The sequence below is a fragment of the Papaver somniferum genome, chromosome 2 (genome assembly GCF_003573695.1).
Source record: "Papaver somniferum cultivar HN1 chromosome 2, ASM357369v1, whole genome shotgun sequence".
Classification (NCBI taxonomy): domain Eukaryota; kingdom Viridiplantae; phylum Streptophyta; class Magnoliopsida; order Ranunculales; family Papaveraceae; genus Papaver; species Papaver somniferum.
This window is the reverse complement of record NC_039359.1, coordinates 165,573,290-165,591,130: the sequence shown is the minus strand read 5'-3', so window position 1 is coordinate 165,591,130 and position 17,841 is coordinate 165,573,290.

The window sequence follows — 17,841 nt, the reverse complement described above, 5'->3', positions numbered from 1 at the left end:
CAAGTTCATGAATTTACTTCCTTTTAACCAAATGTAAAACATTGTTTCCTAGGATGAAATCTTTACCTCATATCCATACATAATCACAATAGCATTCAAACGATTATGTCGATGTCTTATATACGAAGTTCAAAAGATAAGTGTTATACTTCGTATTGTATTCCTTAATACTACGTCTAACTAGAGTATAATCATTCATAGCTTCGCAATTATATTTTCAATATGCACGACTTGAAAGATACGTTAGGGAATGAAACAGTTCAAGTCAGGTATCACTAACCTCAAGGGGAAGGATGATGTCGTCGTTGTAGCTCCGTACTTCTTCACATTCTTCAAGTCTTCATGTAATACTTGTAATGTCTCATATCCTAATACTTTCAAGCTAACCTATACGAAGTTGACTCTAGCATATAATCAAGCGACTCTTTAAATGAGTTTTGGTTCACTAAAATATGACAACCAAACTTGACATACCAACGCTTGGTGGGTTCAACCGAGCTATGCTCTAACACCCGATATTTTAATACTTGGCTATTAATCGAATAAGGATATGAATGACCAAAAGTGGAATATTCGAAAACTGAGTTTAAACGATTAGCGTTCTATATGTATGAAGAAAGAGCTCTTGCCAAGCATAATTCCGATGGTTTAAATACCATAATACATACAGTGAGTCATGATCTTTTACATCATGTCTTGTCATGTGAAACTTCTAAGGAAGCATAGGATACTTCTGAGACTATATTTGAAGGGAATTATTCAGAAAAAGAATCTCGTCTTAAATCTCTTTATTCTGAACAGGAATTCCTTAGCATGGATGATAATGATACCTTCGAGAAGTTTAATACTAAACCTTATGATATTGTCAATGCTTCCTTCTCGCTTGGAAAGACTATACTTGAAAAGGAAATAGTGTGCAAAATTCTCAGATAATTGCCATCTAGATACAAATCTAAGAAGCATGCAATCATAAAGGAAAATTATCTTTCAACTTTCTCTCGAAGCACACTTGTTGGGAAGTTAAAGATCTTCGATTATGAATCACAATCTATTCAAGTTAAAGGAATCGCTTTTAAATCTGAAAATTTTCCAAAAGCTCCCGTGGAGAAAAAATGATTGTTAGATAATTCTGATGAATTGATTGCAGATTCTGATGATGATGTAGAACAAACATTATCACTGATTACAAGACAGTCTCGGGATCTCTTAAAAAAAAGGAATAAGATATTTGTAAAAGATGTTCATCGTTCTTCTCGCCCTCATGATCAAGTTCCAGTCAAGAAAAAAAAGATCAAGACGAAGATGATGAATATCAACCTCAGTGCTTCAAGTGTAAAGGTTTTGGTCATTTGGCTAAATATTATCCTGATCTAAGGAAATACACTGGAAGCAAGGCATTAGTTGTGACTCTAGATGAGACCTCTGATTCATATAACTCCGAGGAAGAGGAGACAGCTAATATTGCACTAGTTGTTAATTTAATTCCCTCATTCTCCATTAGTGATTTAACCATTTTAAAAATGGGCATGGCTTCCAATGTTGAAAAATCATCTAATGGTGCAAGGAAAAATAAGACAAAGTGCAAAAGTGTCTCAAAAACAAGGATTGCTAAGAAGTGCATATGCAATTCCAACCAATCTCCGGAAACTTCGGTATCTCGAGGTAACAAGAGAAGCTATTTGAATCATATTTCACTAGGTCAATAACACCTTGTTTGTTCTAAATCTAATGATGAGATAAAATCTCATACTAATACCACTTAATCGGTATTCCTCACCTTGTGTACCGATTATGTGTGGGGGGAAGAAAAAATCAAGGCACTTATGCGTATATTATGGGAATAAAATGTTGTAATTAAAAATATATTTTAAGATATTCGTATTTATAGGAATATAATATTTTCGGTAGTACGATATAAATGATCTCTCTCATTCTCTGGTCATTCCTTGTCCGAACTATGAGTCTGAATCCGATGTCTTCTATTGCAAAAGTGTTTGATATAAAAGAGTTCTTTAAGAATAAGTCTGCACCATCTCTTGATGCTAAGAAACTTAAGAGAAAGATCAAAAATATAGATTGCCTTAGCAAGAAGGAAAGAAAGAATATAACGAAGAAAGATCAGTGTATTGGGATATTGACAAAATTTTGTGTTCAATCGAAGATATAATTACATGTACTTGCAGAGTCCTTCAAAAAAGTATCACAACTGCAAGAATTCTGGTCAAGCAACAAGGTTATCTTCTTCAAGAAATTCACAAGCTCAATACTGAAAGTAATAACCGCCTTCCTCAAGTACTGATATGAAGGATTAAGTTGCTCATGGAATAAAAATAAGATTAGATTCTTATTTAGGGAAAATAGACATCAATATATTGATTTATTTTGATATCTTTGTATAAGGTCTATTCAATTATTTATTAATAAAATTATTACTTTATAATTTTTGTTTCTTGTGATAGTTGCCGATTACATAGCCTGTGAATGAATGTTTATATTTTTGCTATGTATTTTCGGTTTATGAGATGTCTGATTTCGATTTTTATTAAACTTAATATTCGATCTCATATGGTGAAACCCTTATGATTTGTGTGGCTTTTTGATTTAGCGGGATTAAGTTCTAACCCATGTTGGTAGGCTTTATCAAAGGATCATAATGTGTTCCGATTGAAACTCATATGTAAAAAGTCACAATATGTTGAATCAATTTGTGTTTACATAAGTTGCGTTTATCATAACATATGTGTTTCGGGTTTTCAACTTTTTATATTGGCGCGCATTAGTTAAAACCAATTCAACCTTTCTTTGGTAAAGGTTGCTTTTATTGTTGTTCTTTTGTTCTTGCGAGAGGATGACAACATATTGGGGGAGAGTTCTTATTTGAACTTGCGCTTAATGATATATCTTTCTGGGGAGTAGTGGATGCGGAAACTGAGGTAACAAATTTGTTAGTTAATCGTTTTCCCGTTTAAGAAAATCCAGTTTATATTATATATATTTTGCTTTTTCTTAACAAAATTTCGGTACAATTGATATGTTCCATTATGTTGTGTATGGATTATTTATGTGATTCAATTGTTTCCCACTTAAAAAAACCGTATCAATTTATTTGGCTTATTGTTTGGTATCTTCTTTATTGTTGGGTATCAAGTGATTTTGCTTAACGAAATTCGGTGCAATTGCGGTGCTGTAATGTTTATATTTCAATTGCTTTCCGTTAAGAAAATAATTGTGCAAGCCAATTTATTTTGGTTTATATCTATTGTTTGTGGCTTAAAAAATATACGGGATCATTGTTTAGTCCAATTGATTTCGGATAAGATAAAATAAGTTAATTATGATCTTAGTTAGACTTATCAATTAGAGGAGTCGGTTATTCAAGTCTAGTCGGATGCCTTGGCAAGAAAAACTAGTTAACTGACGTAGTGTTTGTCTCATCTGAAGGGAAAGGTCTAAGTTATTGTCTGAATAATTAGAGCCTCACGAGAAAATAAAGTTAATCCTGATCTTTATTTTGGTCTTATCGAAACAAGCAATTGTACATACGCAATCGATCCAACAAAGGAATTGAGTATCTTAGTCGAATTGTTGGATTATAGGGAAAACTTCTTCGGGCAATTGATTCTTGATAACCTATTGAAACTAAATTACTTTTGTAGTTTCGGTTTTAATATTAGTTATCTAAAATGGTATGTGAAACCTTCATGCTTAACTCTTATAGGTTGTAAACAATTCTTGTAGATTTGTAAGATTCTTTCGGTTTGTCCTTTATTTGCTCGAACCTTTGTCATTTTGTGAAAAAGGGGGAGAAATATATGGAGTAAACAAATTATTTTTAATCACTAGGTGTTGATGGTGGTTTTTTAGTTCAGGGCTAAAAATGTAAAACCCTCTATTTAACGTGCCGTCTGCAAAAGGACTGAGCCATATTAAAGTAACGACTGCCCGGGCCTCTCTACTCACACATGTACAAAGCAATTCAGTATATTTATTCAGAATGGTGCATGTAGCAACAATCCCAAACATTCTGTAAACTCTCGCCTACATTATTCATTAGTGTATGGTTTATTAAGTATTTTCCTATGCTATGTTCCCTAGACGAACCCTTAGTATTGGTATGACATGACAATTAGTGTTCACTCGCAGCTGAGTAGCACGAATTTCGCGAAGTATCAAAATGAAGGTCTGCATGAAAATGCTCAATCAGAAGATGCGCTAACTGCTCTCTAAGAATAAAAGGATTTTGTGTCAACACACAGAATTTGTTAAATTTGTTAAATTTTTTGATAATTCACAAAATTCAAGTTTTGACCTAATTAATTTGCAAAAATTTGCGCATGTGCAAATATCTCGAACCCTATTGGTCGAGGACAAACCTAGGCAAGCTAGGAAACTAATCCGCCATGGATCTAGTAGGAGAAAAGTCCTACCAGAAAACAAGAAATAAAAGAGGTGCCGTAAAAATAGGAGCAACAACAAAAGGAGGCGTGGCCATGTCACATGTCCGGCCAGTTTAGGCGCCACCCGCAGACGGCCACGCCCCATGCTGCTTGATCGGCCCCTCTCTTTCATATCGACCAATCAGGTCGCTCTAAAGCCGCCACGCGCACTACAGATATGGCCACGCCCCCATGCTACTTGCCGGCCCTCCTCTTTCCCATCGACCAATCAGGTTGCTCTAAATCCGCCACATGCACATGGAATGTGGTCGGGCCCATACTTGTCGGCCCTCTTTCTTATCGGCCAATTAGGTCGCTTTAAATGCGCCACGCGCTAGAGATGTGGCCACACCCTATGTTTGGCCGACCCCTTTTCCATCGACCAATCAGGTCGCTCTAAACCCGCCACACGCGTTAAAAGGCCGAACTGTGCCAAACGGCCACCATGTCAATTGGTTAAACAATTCGCTAAACCGCGCCAACATGTTAATCGGCATGCCAACATGCCATGCCGCCGCAGCAACATGCCAACACGCCACTCCGCCGCAGCAACATGCCAACGTACCACAAACAGCGCAGCTACGTGCTAACCCACTTTTTGTTCGTGGCCAACGCCATAACAGATTCCAGTTAGGGTATTTCGATCAGAACACTATTCTTGCTTTAATGGCATTAGTCGAAACCCTAATTTTTGGTCGTAGCCCAAATTACGCCACTTTGGCCCCACAACATGCCACGAGTCATGATGGACCCATAAAACCCTAAAAAAGGCGCCATGCCATGGCCACCCATGGCTGCCCTTGCGCTGTCGTTCCCATATTATGGCCCTGCCGTAATTCCTTTGACGTGGCCATGGCACCATCTGCACAAAAAACGTCACCGTGCCGCTACGCCACATGCCACACGCGCTAATTAGGTTAGGCAGGGCCGCTACGCCACATGCCACATACACTACTTGCGGCATGACAAACCCTAATTTAGGCAGGCACCACTGCACCACTATGCCACTGACAGGCGCCATTATGCCACTACTGGCGCCAACAAGATGTGGCCATAATCAACGACCACCTTCTCTCATAAATTGCAATCTCAGTCGTCCGATTTCGCCATGGAGTTAACCGGCCTATAACAAGTCTCAGGTGACCAACCAAGACTAACCTAATAGCGTCACATGCTATTTTCCTACGGAAAGTCTCATTACTTAACTTGCCACACATGATTATCCTCCATTTAGTTGGCGTACGATTAATCAGAATATCCAGGTCTTGTACACAAGACCCACTCAGCAATCTGCTGCACATTTTCCATGAAAATACTCGAGACATCAAACATGTCACAAACTTGGGGATGCCCATTAGGGTATTTGTCTGGATTTTTACAGCATGCGGCGTGCAACACGCCTATTATAAGAAAGTGTCAGGAAAGCGGGTAGTTAGTGGCGACATGAAGTAGTGGGTGTAAACTAACCCGTTTCCTTCATAGTGGGGACGTGGGTTCTAGCATTTACACATTACCCCACTTCTCCATCACTCAATCACTCCCACTTCCTACGAGATCAGGGTACATTCAATTATGACTTGTATAAATAGGTTTCTACCTATTTCAACCAAAACAACAGTTTTGGTTAACAACAACACAAGTACCCAGAAAAACACCAAAGAACTGATAACTTGCATTCCACAAGACAGTTCCATATTCTGATACAAGTCATAAAACAACCACACCTTCAGAATTAACCATTCTGGTCTCAACACCTTCATCGCTTCCCTCTCTAAGATCAACCCTTCTCCTTCACTTTGTGACCGAAGCAAGAATGGAACGGCCATTTCTTGGTTTAGTCCAGGATTGTACAAATTGATCTCTCGAATCTAAAGAACTCTCGTGCAGTGTATTTGTTTAGGTCTAAATTAGTTTCTCAATAACACACCCAAATTTACCGAAACCGGCAGAAACAGGTTTTACCCCAAAACACTAGGAAATAACAATTATGCTTAAACGTTATATCTAACGAAAGAATAAAAAATTTACTAAGGGGGAGAAACATATCACATTGCTGTGTAGTAATTCTTACTACAAAAGGGGAATAACAAAGATGTTCGGATTGAATATTTACCTAGATTACCTTTAGGGGGATTAAAAGCTTTTATTATTCAAATGTCAACAACGACATTTATTGATTGAATATATGCAGGTTATTGTGCTATTGAAACTTGGAATCAAGCGTATGAAGAATGAGTTATTTTGTAATTCGTTTAGCTCCATATGTAATAAGAGTTTTTGTTAGAGCACTGCTTGGTCGAACTCGCAAGGGTTGATATCTCAAGCTTGTTTGTCAAGTTTAGTTGACAAAACTATAAGTCTTGATTTCTAGTCTACTTATAGCTATGTCTAGGATTATGATTGAATGTGTAGTTGAGCTTTATATTTCATGGAGTTCATCGATTGAAGACGAAGAACTACTTAGGGGAGCTTGTAGAACTTCATCAAAAAAAGGTATGTGGATACTTGAACTCACCTATCACTCAGAAGTCTATTTCTATTCTATCTCTTATTGAGACAAAAGCCGTATAGCTATATAGACTTTATATTATACACAATTGCTATTTCGAGATGAGTTTAACTCGCTTACATATTTCTAGAAATATGTATTGGTAAGCTTTCACTTTAACCAAGTTCATCTTTATTCTTGACGAAAGTCAAAAGATGATCATGCGAAAATCGCCTAGTAACATCTTACATGATTTGTGTGAGACAGTCATTTGATGTAGACTCAGAATATTTCGCATTGATCTATTGATCACTTGAAAATTGCTTTGAAGCTAATAGTTTGTGTGAGACAGGTATTTCCGTCTTTCAAGATTGTTTCAATGATCAATATGAAGTTTATAACGATAGTACGCATACCTGTATGATACTGGTTTGATAGTTGAAGTCCGGGAACTTAGTATGCATACCCGTATGCGTACCGGCTGAAAAGTTTAAGTCTAGGAATTCAACTGAAGTTGGTCATGTACGACAGTATACGTACCCGTTCGCAAACTGGAGAACCCAGACCAAGTCTGGAACTTTAAGTATGTGGGTGAGATCATCTAAGGGAATCAAGTGCGCAAAATCCGACGTGGTTCAAGAGGCATAAGGAACGCGACTGTACTTTAATCAGTGTGATATTGGTAAGGACTCAATTACATTCCAGTTCGAAGTTAACTTGTAGTAGGCTAGAGTCTGTAGCGGCTTAATACAGTGTGGTGTTCAAATATAGACTAGGTCCCAGGGTTTTTCTGCATTTGCGGTTTCCTCGTTAACAAAATTTCTGGTGTCTTTGTTATTTCTTTTCCGCATTATATTTTTATATAATTGAATTATCACAGGTTGTGTGTAGTTCAATCAATTGGATAATCATATCTTTGGTCGTTGATATAAATTGATTGACGCTTGGATATTGGTCTTTGATACCATCCAAGTTATTTCTCATATTAATCCGGCTCACATATTTCTATTTGTTCGATTGCAGATTGATTTGTGGAATTGAGATATAACTCTTGGATGTATTTTCCTTGATTGAGTCTGACTGTATAGTTGATTCTATTGGAAATATACTGGAGTTAGTCCATACAGATTGCCTAAACGAAATATTGAGTGTGTTTGTTAGACCCCCGGTTTTTCAGTTTTATCACTAATTGACAAAGGGGGAGATTGTTAGAGCATAGCTCGGTTGAACTCACCAAGCGTTGGTATGTCAAGTTTGGTTGTCATATTTTAGTATCAAAACTCATCTAGAGTCGCTTGATTAAATACTAGAGTCAACTTCGTTAAGATTAGACTAAAAAGTCTAGGAATGTTGAGACATACAAGTAATACTCCGAAGACTTGAAGAATGTGAAGAAGTAACGAACTACAACGACGATATCATCCTTCCACTTGAGGTTAGTAATATTGACTTGAACTGTTTCATTCCTAACATATCTTTCAAGTCGTGCTATATTGAAGCCATAATTGTGAAGCTGTATATATTGTACATATTGTATATAATACTCTAGTGACGTGACATGATCATAATAGTATGATCATAGTATTAAAGAATTAGACTATAAAGTATAACGCTTATCTTTTGAACTTCGTAGATATGACATTGACATAATCTTGTAATATAGTGTTATGATTATATGTATGGGTTATGGTGAAGATTTCATCATAGGAAACAATGTTTTACATTTGTTTAAAGGAGTACAGTCATGAACTTGTTTCGTGAATCGAAAGGGAAATCAATAGCTTTATTGGTCTAGCTATTTATTGCATATGTTTGGATGACCAATATGTGTGAGTTGGTAGAACCGATCTTAACTCAGGTTATGTATCTTGGTATAACCAATCACAATGCCTAGACTTATGATTTGGTATGACTGGTCCTGGTAATTGGTGTAACCGATCCTAAGTAATCACCATGAGATGGTATGACCGATCCTTATAATTGGTGTGACTGATCCTAGTAATTGGTGTGACCGATCATAAGTTTTATGTGACCGGTCCTTGTAATTGGTGTTACCGATCCTAGTGACTGGTGTGACCGATCACAAGCAGATACCATATTTAGGCATAACCGATCTGAACCCATGTATGTGTCTTGGAAGGACCGATCACAACCAACCATTGCGATTTGGTATGACCAATCACATAGTGAAAAAGCGGGGGTCTAACAACACCACCCAATATTTCGCTTAACAATATGTATGGACAAACTCAAATATACTTTTAAGAGATCAACAAGACTCAATCAATTAAAAGTATATCAACGAGTTTATATCTCTCTTCTTGATTGATTTACTCAAGCAAGAACTGCGAGTTCTAATCAAATTCAAGGAATAACTTGGATGGTACCAAAGACCAATATCCAAGGATCAATCAATGACAATCAACAACCAAAGGTTGGATTATTCTAATTGATGATCTAAATGCACAACCTTTATTATTTCAATTATAAAGATAAAACAATATAATGCGGAAATTGAAATAACACAGACACCAGAAATTTTGTTAACGAGGAAACTGCAAATGCATAAAAACTCCGTAACCCAGTCCAGATTGAACACACATTGTATTAAGCCGCTACACACACTAGCCTACTCCAATCAGTCTCCCAACGATCCAAGGTACAGTTGTACTCCCTACGCCCCTGATCCCAGCAGGATACTGCGCACTTGATTCCTTTAGTTGATCTCACCCACAACTAAGAGTTGTTACGACCCAAAATCGCAGGCTTTGACAATAAACAAATCTGTCTCACACAGACAAGTCTATCAAAGGATCAATCTGTCTCCCACAGATAAACCCTAAAGGTTTTGTTTCGTCTTTTGATAATAATCAAGGTGAACAGGAACCAATTGATAATCCGGTCTTATATTCTCGAAGAACAACCTAGGTTTATCAATCACTTCACAACAATCTTAATCGTATGGTAGCGAAACAAGATGTTGCGGAATCACAAAAATGAGACGAAGATGTTTGTGATTACTTTTTATATCTTGCCTATCGGATATATCAATCTCAAGACAATCAACCTGATTGTACTCATACGATAGAAGATGCAAGATCAGATTACACAACTACGATAAAAGTAGTATCGGTCTGGCTTCACAATCCCAGTGAAGTCTTTAAATCGTTAACCTGGTTTTAGAAGAAGAAAACCAAAGGTTAAAGGAGAAACGACTCTAGCGCGCAAACTAGTATCACACGTGAGGTGTATGGATTAGTTTTGCACAATACTAGATGTCTCCTTTATATAGTCTCTCAAATCAGGGTTTGCAATTAAGTTACCTTGGTGATGAGCACGAAAGTGCGAAGCATTTTCACCCATAAATACATTAGATGGGACTCATTTTATCATTAATAAACTTGTTTGTAGGTGTTTTTATGAAATAAGCTCTTATGGAGAAAGTTGCTCGAAAAGTGGTTTTTGTACCCAGGAGGACACATGTTATTCGGACTCTCGGTTTTGGATAAGGGGTACCCAATTACTAAGGGGCATCCTAATTTCTATTCGCACTCCCGGATTGGATAAGGGGAGGAGCGGTTATCGCCTTTGATTTGTAAAAGGAAGGATATATTCTCGGTTTGAAGAAAATAGAGGTGAAGATATTGTTTGTGTTATTACATGCTGATTTGGAGAAGCTTTGTCATGGGAGTATATTCTGCATTGATTGAAGGAGTTATATGGAAGGAAATGGAAAGACGATATTCTGTTTTGATTTGTTATTATCCTGAAGATAGTTCAACAGCTCATATACACGTAACAGAAAAGGGAAGGAGAATAAAATCTCCATGATTTGGCAGAGAAGTCAAAAGAAGATATTTTCGGGTTTAAGTGATTTGATTCTCTGAGTTATAGTAGGAAGTTACGTAGGATATTCTTTTAATATTTGCGGATGTCTAATGGGGGGTTTTGGGATGAATCAAACAACTTAGAATCGCGTGATAATAATGGAAAATATTCCCGTGGAGAATAATGGAGTAAAGAGAGAATATTTTCACATTGAACAGGAGATATTGGGTGATGTTGAGACTATATAATGAGTTTACTGGAGTCATAGATGGGCATAGAGAGTTGGGTGAGGCTACAGAGAGGAATAGGAAGCTGCAGAGCAGATTTTTCTGCTGTTGCAGGGAAAAAGAACCTGAAGAACATAAAACCGTAGAAAACTTTCGTTTTAAGGGTCGTATCTTTAACAGTTTGTAACGTCATCTTCAGTTTGTGAAAATTATTGTAACTGTGAGCTCTGTAACGCCGTATCAGCGTTGCGAATTTCCTGAGTTATATTTTCCTCTTTGTAAACACATTTTGAGCAATAAAAAAATATATTTTGAGCGTGTTTTTCACTATGTGGAGCTAAACCTTTCTCTGGGACGACGGAGGAAACCAAAATTCGTCATGTGGTAAATTCATTTAATTATTTATATGACTATTTGCATTAAATTAAAATTAGAAAAAGATTTTTCTTAATTAATTGTCATTTCGTTTGATGGTTTATGCTTAGGATTAATTTTTTTGATATGCCATGCTTAAGATTTACAATTAATATTTTAAGAATCTACCTTAGACAAAGAAATAGAGTCAAATTTCTTATTGAATGAGCTATAATGGTTTAGAATAAATAGGTGAATCGCATAAATTTGAATATTTGGTGAACTCCTAGTCCCAGTAACTCTCCCTTTTGCTTTTAATTTTCATTAAACCTTTAAATTTAATCTTCACAAGTCTTAGAGTTCGAATCCTTATTTACAACAACGATTAAAAATCACATCACTTGGTAACAAAGCAATCAATATCCACTGTTAGATGAAAACCCGATTTAGATTTAAGCTAATATTTCTCAACCGTTAGATCGAAAACTTAGCTTGTTACACACACTTGTGAATGCACGTTTCTAGGTTTGTTAACCGTACCCAAACGTATGCACTTGTTGGTTCAACAATAGTTAACCAAAAGGTTAGCCATACGAGCATTTCATATCAACCATGTTCTTCTTCACCATAGCTAGTTCAAATGACTTCAAATGAACTAGTTAGAGAGTTGTTCAATTGCAAGGAAATATTATGTACTACACAAGACACAATTGAAGCAAAGATGATTTGATTCACTTGAATCGGTTCATGAACTTTTATAGCCACAGTTTGCAAACTGCATTCCTTAGTCTTTTTAAGTTTAAGTTCAATAATCATCTTCAGATATATAACCTTTTCAAGTTTGCGGACTTAAGTTACCGGGCAGAGTTTACAAACTCCAGCAGAAATTCTCGGGAATGAGAACTTCGCCGGTTCGCGGACTGGGTTCGCGTACTTAGCTTCACGCAAGTAGTTTATCAACTCCAGCAGAAATTCTCGGGTTTGAGAACTTCGGCAGTTCGCGGACTTGGCTCACGCCATTCTTCCGGTTCTCTTGATCAAAAAAGTTCGCAAACTTTGGTTCAAGGAATATGACTTATACATAAATGTGTTTCCACAACAATGCTTATGTCCACTATTGGTTATGTAATCTAAACTCTTATTTCAATCATTGAAACATTCTTAGAAGACGTTATATAGTTGTTACAACATTTCTCGTCAAAGCAATTTTTAAGATGATTGAAACATATCATGACTTTCGTCACATGGTAAAGATAAACTTGATAGAAGCGAAAAGCTTACTAACACATATTTCGAGATATAGATAGGCGAGGTATACTCGGCTCGAAATACCAAATGTGTATAATCCAAGTCTATATATATAGCATACGACTTCTTGTCTCAAAGAGTATGAGATAGAGTAGATAGACTTTTGAGTGATAGATAAGTTCAATTTTTCACATAACTTTTTGTCGAGAAGTTCTATCAGTTCCTTGAGTAGTTCTTCTACTTGTATGATGAATCTCCATGAAGTCCTTGAGCTCAACTACACTTTCTATCCTAGTACGAGACTTATCTATAATAGACTAGAAATCAAGACTTATAGTTTTGATCACTAACATTGACAAACATGCTTGAGATAGCAACGCATGCGAGTTCGACCGAGCAATGCTCTAACACATAGTAGTCTTGGAATACTGGAAAACCAATTCTAAACTTGTTTGGAAGTGTGGTATAACCGATTCCAAGAAGCAAATCCATGTAAATATGAAATAAGGATTTGCAGTGAAAAGATGTCAACATACTTTGAATACGGGAAGTAACTCTTATCATTTATTGTTCAAAGATATTCTTTGGTACTCAAGGTGATCCTATGCCGAAATAAATTAAAAATATTTTAATTAAGGTTTTTGATTTTATATGCTTTAATTACCAGCAATTATTGCATAACTCTAGAGAATAAAAATTAGTAATGTGCATTTACTAATTGGAAATTTTCTATTGAGAGATTTAGGAAATATTTGACCAACATTTATTGGAATTATGAAAACCGAATTTGGGCATTCATTGCATATCTTGAGAATATTTTTGTTTTTTGAAATTCCTTGGTGTCAAAATATCCTTGGTCTATAGATACCTAAGTTTACATTTCTAGCAAACTATCCTAAGAACCAGGCAAAATTCATTTCTTGTTGTTTCAGGTGGAGTCGTCTATTCAGAGAGGAAAGTATCCTAATCAGGCGAAATCTCTTAGACCGCTTGTTTAAAGACTTTTGTGGGATCAAGAAGCTCTACGAGTACCGTTGGTAGGAAACTAGATAATTGCAGTGTTGTTAGTTTCCGATTTTATTTGATTGACTAACGGTTATTGAAACTTTGATTGCACCTAGTTTGTTTATGATTGAGAATCTTCTCTTCTGATATAAGATTCACTCAGACTAGGTCAAAATATCGACGTGATCTTTAGAAATGTTTTTAGATCTAAAGACATCTTGTAATAACCCATTGTTAACATACCCAATTTTGTGTGTGATTGATCACAAGAGATGCAAGTGGTGTTGTGCAGGTTTTGAAGATAAAAGAAGATTTGAAAACGAAGAAGAATTGTTATTAGTTTTCGTATCTTGTGGATTTAGTGCACAAACCTTGATCGACTGAGATCCCAACTATAATTGATTTATCTTTGATAGATCTGATTGATCAGTTGCGTGAAATCGGTATTCTCTATATTTCTCTTTGAGATTTATATTGTTTGAGTGTGAATCTATACTTGACTATTTCGGTAGTTACAGTTAGATTGATCTAACCAGACAAAGGAGTTTATTAGATTAAATGGAAGAGCCTTTGTCAACGACTCATCTATATCTTGTAGCAATATTAATTAGAATAGTTATCAAACAAATTCTTCATTTGTTGTTTGGAATATAATCCAAAGGACTTTCTATTCACGTGCGTGACTTTAGAAGTCAAAGGCGCAGGGATACTGATGGAACTAAGTATCTAGGGGTAGTTTGCTTGGTCTCAACTATAAGAAGTTAGTATTAGATTTTGTATAATAGCTTAACTATGAGAGTATTCAAAACTGGACTAGGTCCCAGGGTTTTTCTGCATCTGCAGTTTCCTCGTTAGCAAAATATTGTTGTGTCTTTTACTTTGAGTTCCGCATTATAATTGTTATTATAATTAATTAAAATACACAAGTACTTTATCTCTGCAATACTTGATTTTGATCCTATAGAGTTTGGTTATTACCGAACCTATTATCAAGTAACACACTTTGTTGTCGTATTGTCTCGATCTTGTATCCATAGTCAATCACACACGTTATCTTGTTGTTGTATTGTCTCGTTATCATATCCATAGACGATCACGGAGTGTGAACCGAATTTTCGTATTGTCTCGACTTTGTCCATATATGATCACATTTGGTAGATGACTTATAGGTCGATAAATAAAAGATTGTGGTGTATTTGGGTACCCTCGTTTTTTCAGCAATAATTATGGTTGAATGACTTGGATTGGTGATCATAGGTTAATGAGATTGCTAGATCGATCATAAACCATCATGTTTGTGCTTTGAGCACTTGATAGGAAGTAGTATGAAAATAATAATTGATGAATGATTATAGAAGGTTCATCTTGATTCATGTGTCATGAGTCAGTCAAAGGACAAGTAGAGAGTATAATATTAAAATAATGGTCGACTGACGAACAAAGTGTTGGTTGATGGACCAATTGAATTTTGGTTTATGAATCAATATTGCTTCTCAAATATTGACAGTTGAATCAATATTGACAGAAATGGCAGAACCTTGTTGGTCGAGCCAATACATTGCTAGTTGAAGCAATTAAGTATCGGTAGGGAAAGAAAATACTGCTAAATCAATTAATAATTGGTAATAGAGACAAATAAAATATTAATTGAAAATAATAACATATGGATCGAATATTATATAATTAATTAAAATATTGATTGTTATATCAATATTAAGAATATTGATGTTTGAACCTGTTCAGAATTACGCTAGACAGAGCATTAAATTCAATACTCTAATCTTGATCGATGGATGATCAAATCAGAATCAACCAATAGATGAAAGAGGGACCGACTAAATGAGGTGATGGACCGACTATGTAGTGTCTAGATGCTCAACTGGGCATTCATCAAAGTTCTTTGCAGAGAAGTTGGTGAAAGGATGATTAATCGATGTTTAATCATTATTAAAAAATAGTGCTTGGATGAGCATTAGGTAGTAAAACCTAATTATGGAGAGAGGAGGGACCGTCCAAGGGGTGCGGAACCGGCCGTTGGTGGTCGTGGGACCATATGATGGTGAATGGATCATCTTCCCAGTTGTTGGATGATAGACGCCAAATATTGCACAATCTTATAGCTTTTTGTTGGCATTTATCCCATCTTTTGTGCTTTAACTCTCTATTCTATCCCAAATTCTGTATTTTCATTGTTTTCAAGAATAAATACTTTTACTAATTAACTTTGTGTTTTTAGGTAGTAAATAAAAATTAGATGAATAAGAAAAGCAAAAGGAGCAGGAAATTAGTGGTCAGAAGCAGAAAGCAAGAGTCATGCTAGAAGGCAGTGAAGTGTGAATAAGCATCACCTAAAAGTCAATGGAAATCCGCTTGCACATACCTTTCCGAAGATATGGGCTTAAGAGAGTCAAGAAACCCAAACCCATATCTGGATCCGATGCATCAGAGTTTGATATAGCCGTTCAATACCCAATATCCCCCGAATCATTACATCAACACTAATACAACTGCTCAACATCGAATCATCGCTCTTTCTCCCCAAAATCGATCAGAAGCAAACACCTTATCCATTTCTTCTCTTCTTATACAGTAACAACACTACCTGCGTCCCTCTTCCATTAAAACCACCGTCCCACCTCACCTCAATCAACCATCATCATCAAATGCCATCAATTAATCCTCTAACTCCATCTCTCTCTCAACCTTATCTAATACCTTATCAAGAACAGTAAACTTATAAGCTAGGTTTGAGAGAGATAAGGTTAGGGTTATCTGTTACAGCTGGAGAAACATCAATTGAATGAAAGTCAGAGAATTGAAGAAGAAAAACGTGTTTGGGTGAGTGTGTTTCTATTGGCAGATTGAGAATTTATGTGTATAAATAGGGGTTGTTGCTTTGTAATTCATCATCCAAGATTATATGGATCAATTATTTAAAAATAGCATCTTGTTTTAATCATTTTTTATCATGTTCTAATTTTATTTGCTAGGATTTATATGAATCCCTAGCTTGCTACTATGTTATTCATACTGTTTTTGTTATTCTTGAATACTTAAACTGTTTAGGATAAAACTAATCTTAGTATGTCAACATTTTACTCTCACAATGTATGTCATGCATCCATTGTGGTTAGAACAATATTATGTTGATTATACTGCAACTCATGCTTAACCAGTCTGTTATCGATCCTTATATTAGTTATGCTTTAACTAGACAGTTAATGCTTTGGAAAGATACCTTAGTTGCGATTGAACTGTGCATCGGAGAAACACCTTAGATACAAGGGAGACTTGAATCTTCACCCTTATCTGTTATAAGGACAAGAGTAATATCATCAGTCAGATACGTAGTGTAGGTTAGTGATGGAGTTGACACACCTAGTACTTTCATTCTCAGAGTTTATATCTTTGGTATTTCATTCAATTTACTTTATGTTTTAATCTTTGCAACCATATAGTCGTATCGACAACAAAACCCCTATTGTTACTTCCCATTTGAATCAGTTGTAGTGTTACTTTGAGTTCAACCATTGCACACTCCAAGTCCCTGAGGATCTACATGTATTTTCCTTGTGTTGCATAACGACACCGTGCGCTTGTAGTTAGTATGATGGTAAGCTACTTTATAGTCATGCCACCAGAGAGAGTTTGAACAAAATATGAACTGCAGATGATTAATTAGGTCATCAATCTTTGAAGGAGGTGGGACCAGATTTTGTAAGCCAAAAGGCCGACTATAACCAATCATGGTGGCATGCTAGTGCTAATATGTTGTTCACAGACCAATCTTGAGAATTTCAGTATTTTCTAATGGTCAATCGAGCATATTTTGGTCATTTTATGAAAAATTTGAGTTTAAGTGAAACTCTTAATTTTAGTTGAAAGACCAACCATTAAAAATATTAAAATAATGGTTGCGGGTCCACTTGCTTTGCTAACCATATGGTTCATGGGGAAATATTTGAAAAGATATAGAAAGAGTAAGTCCTTGAAACATGAAATCTTAAAAAATAATAATAATAAATCAAGGGAAAGAGGGGGATTGAACAAAACAGGCGGCATGGCCAGCCGGTTGGCCGTTGTGGGTCCATTCTCACGTTTTTTTTTATTTTGATTATTTTATTATTATATTATCTCTCCTCTCATTCCTTCTTTGATCAAACTTCCATATCCTTGTTCTTCCACGTGTTTTGAATGCTCCTGCGAGCATTATTACTAAATACACCCGTACCTTTTACTCGGGTGCCCCATATAC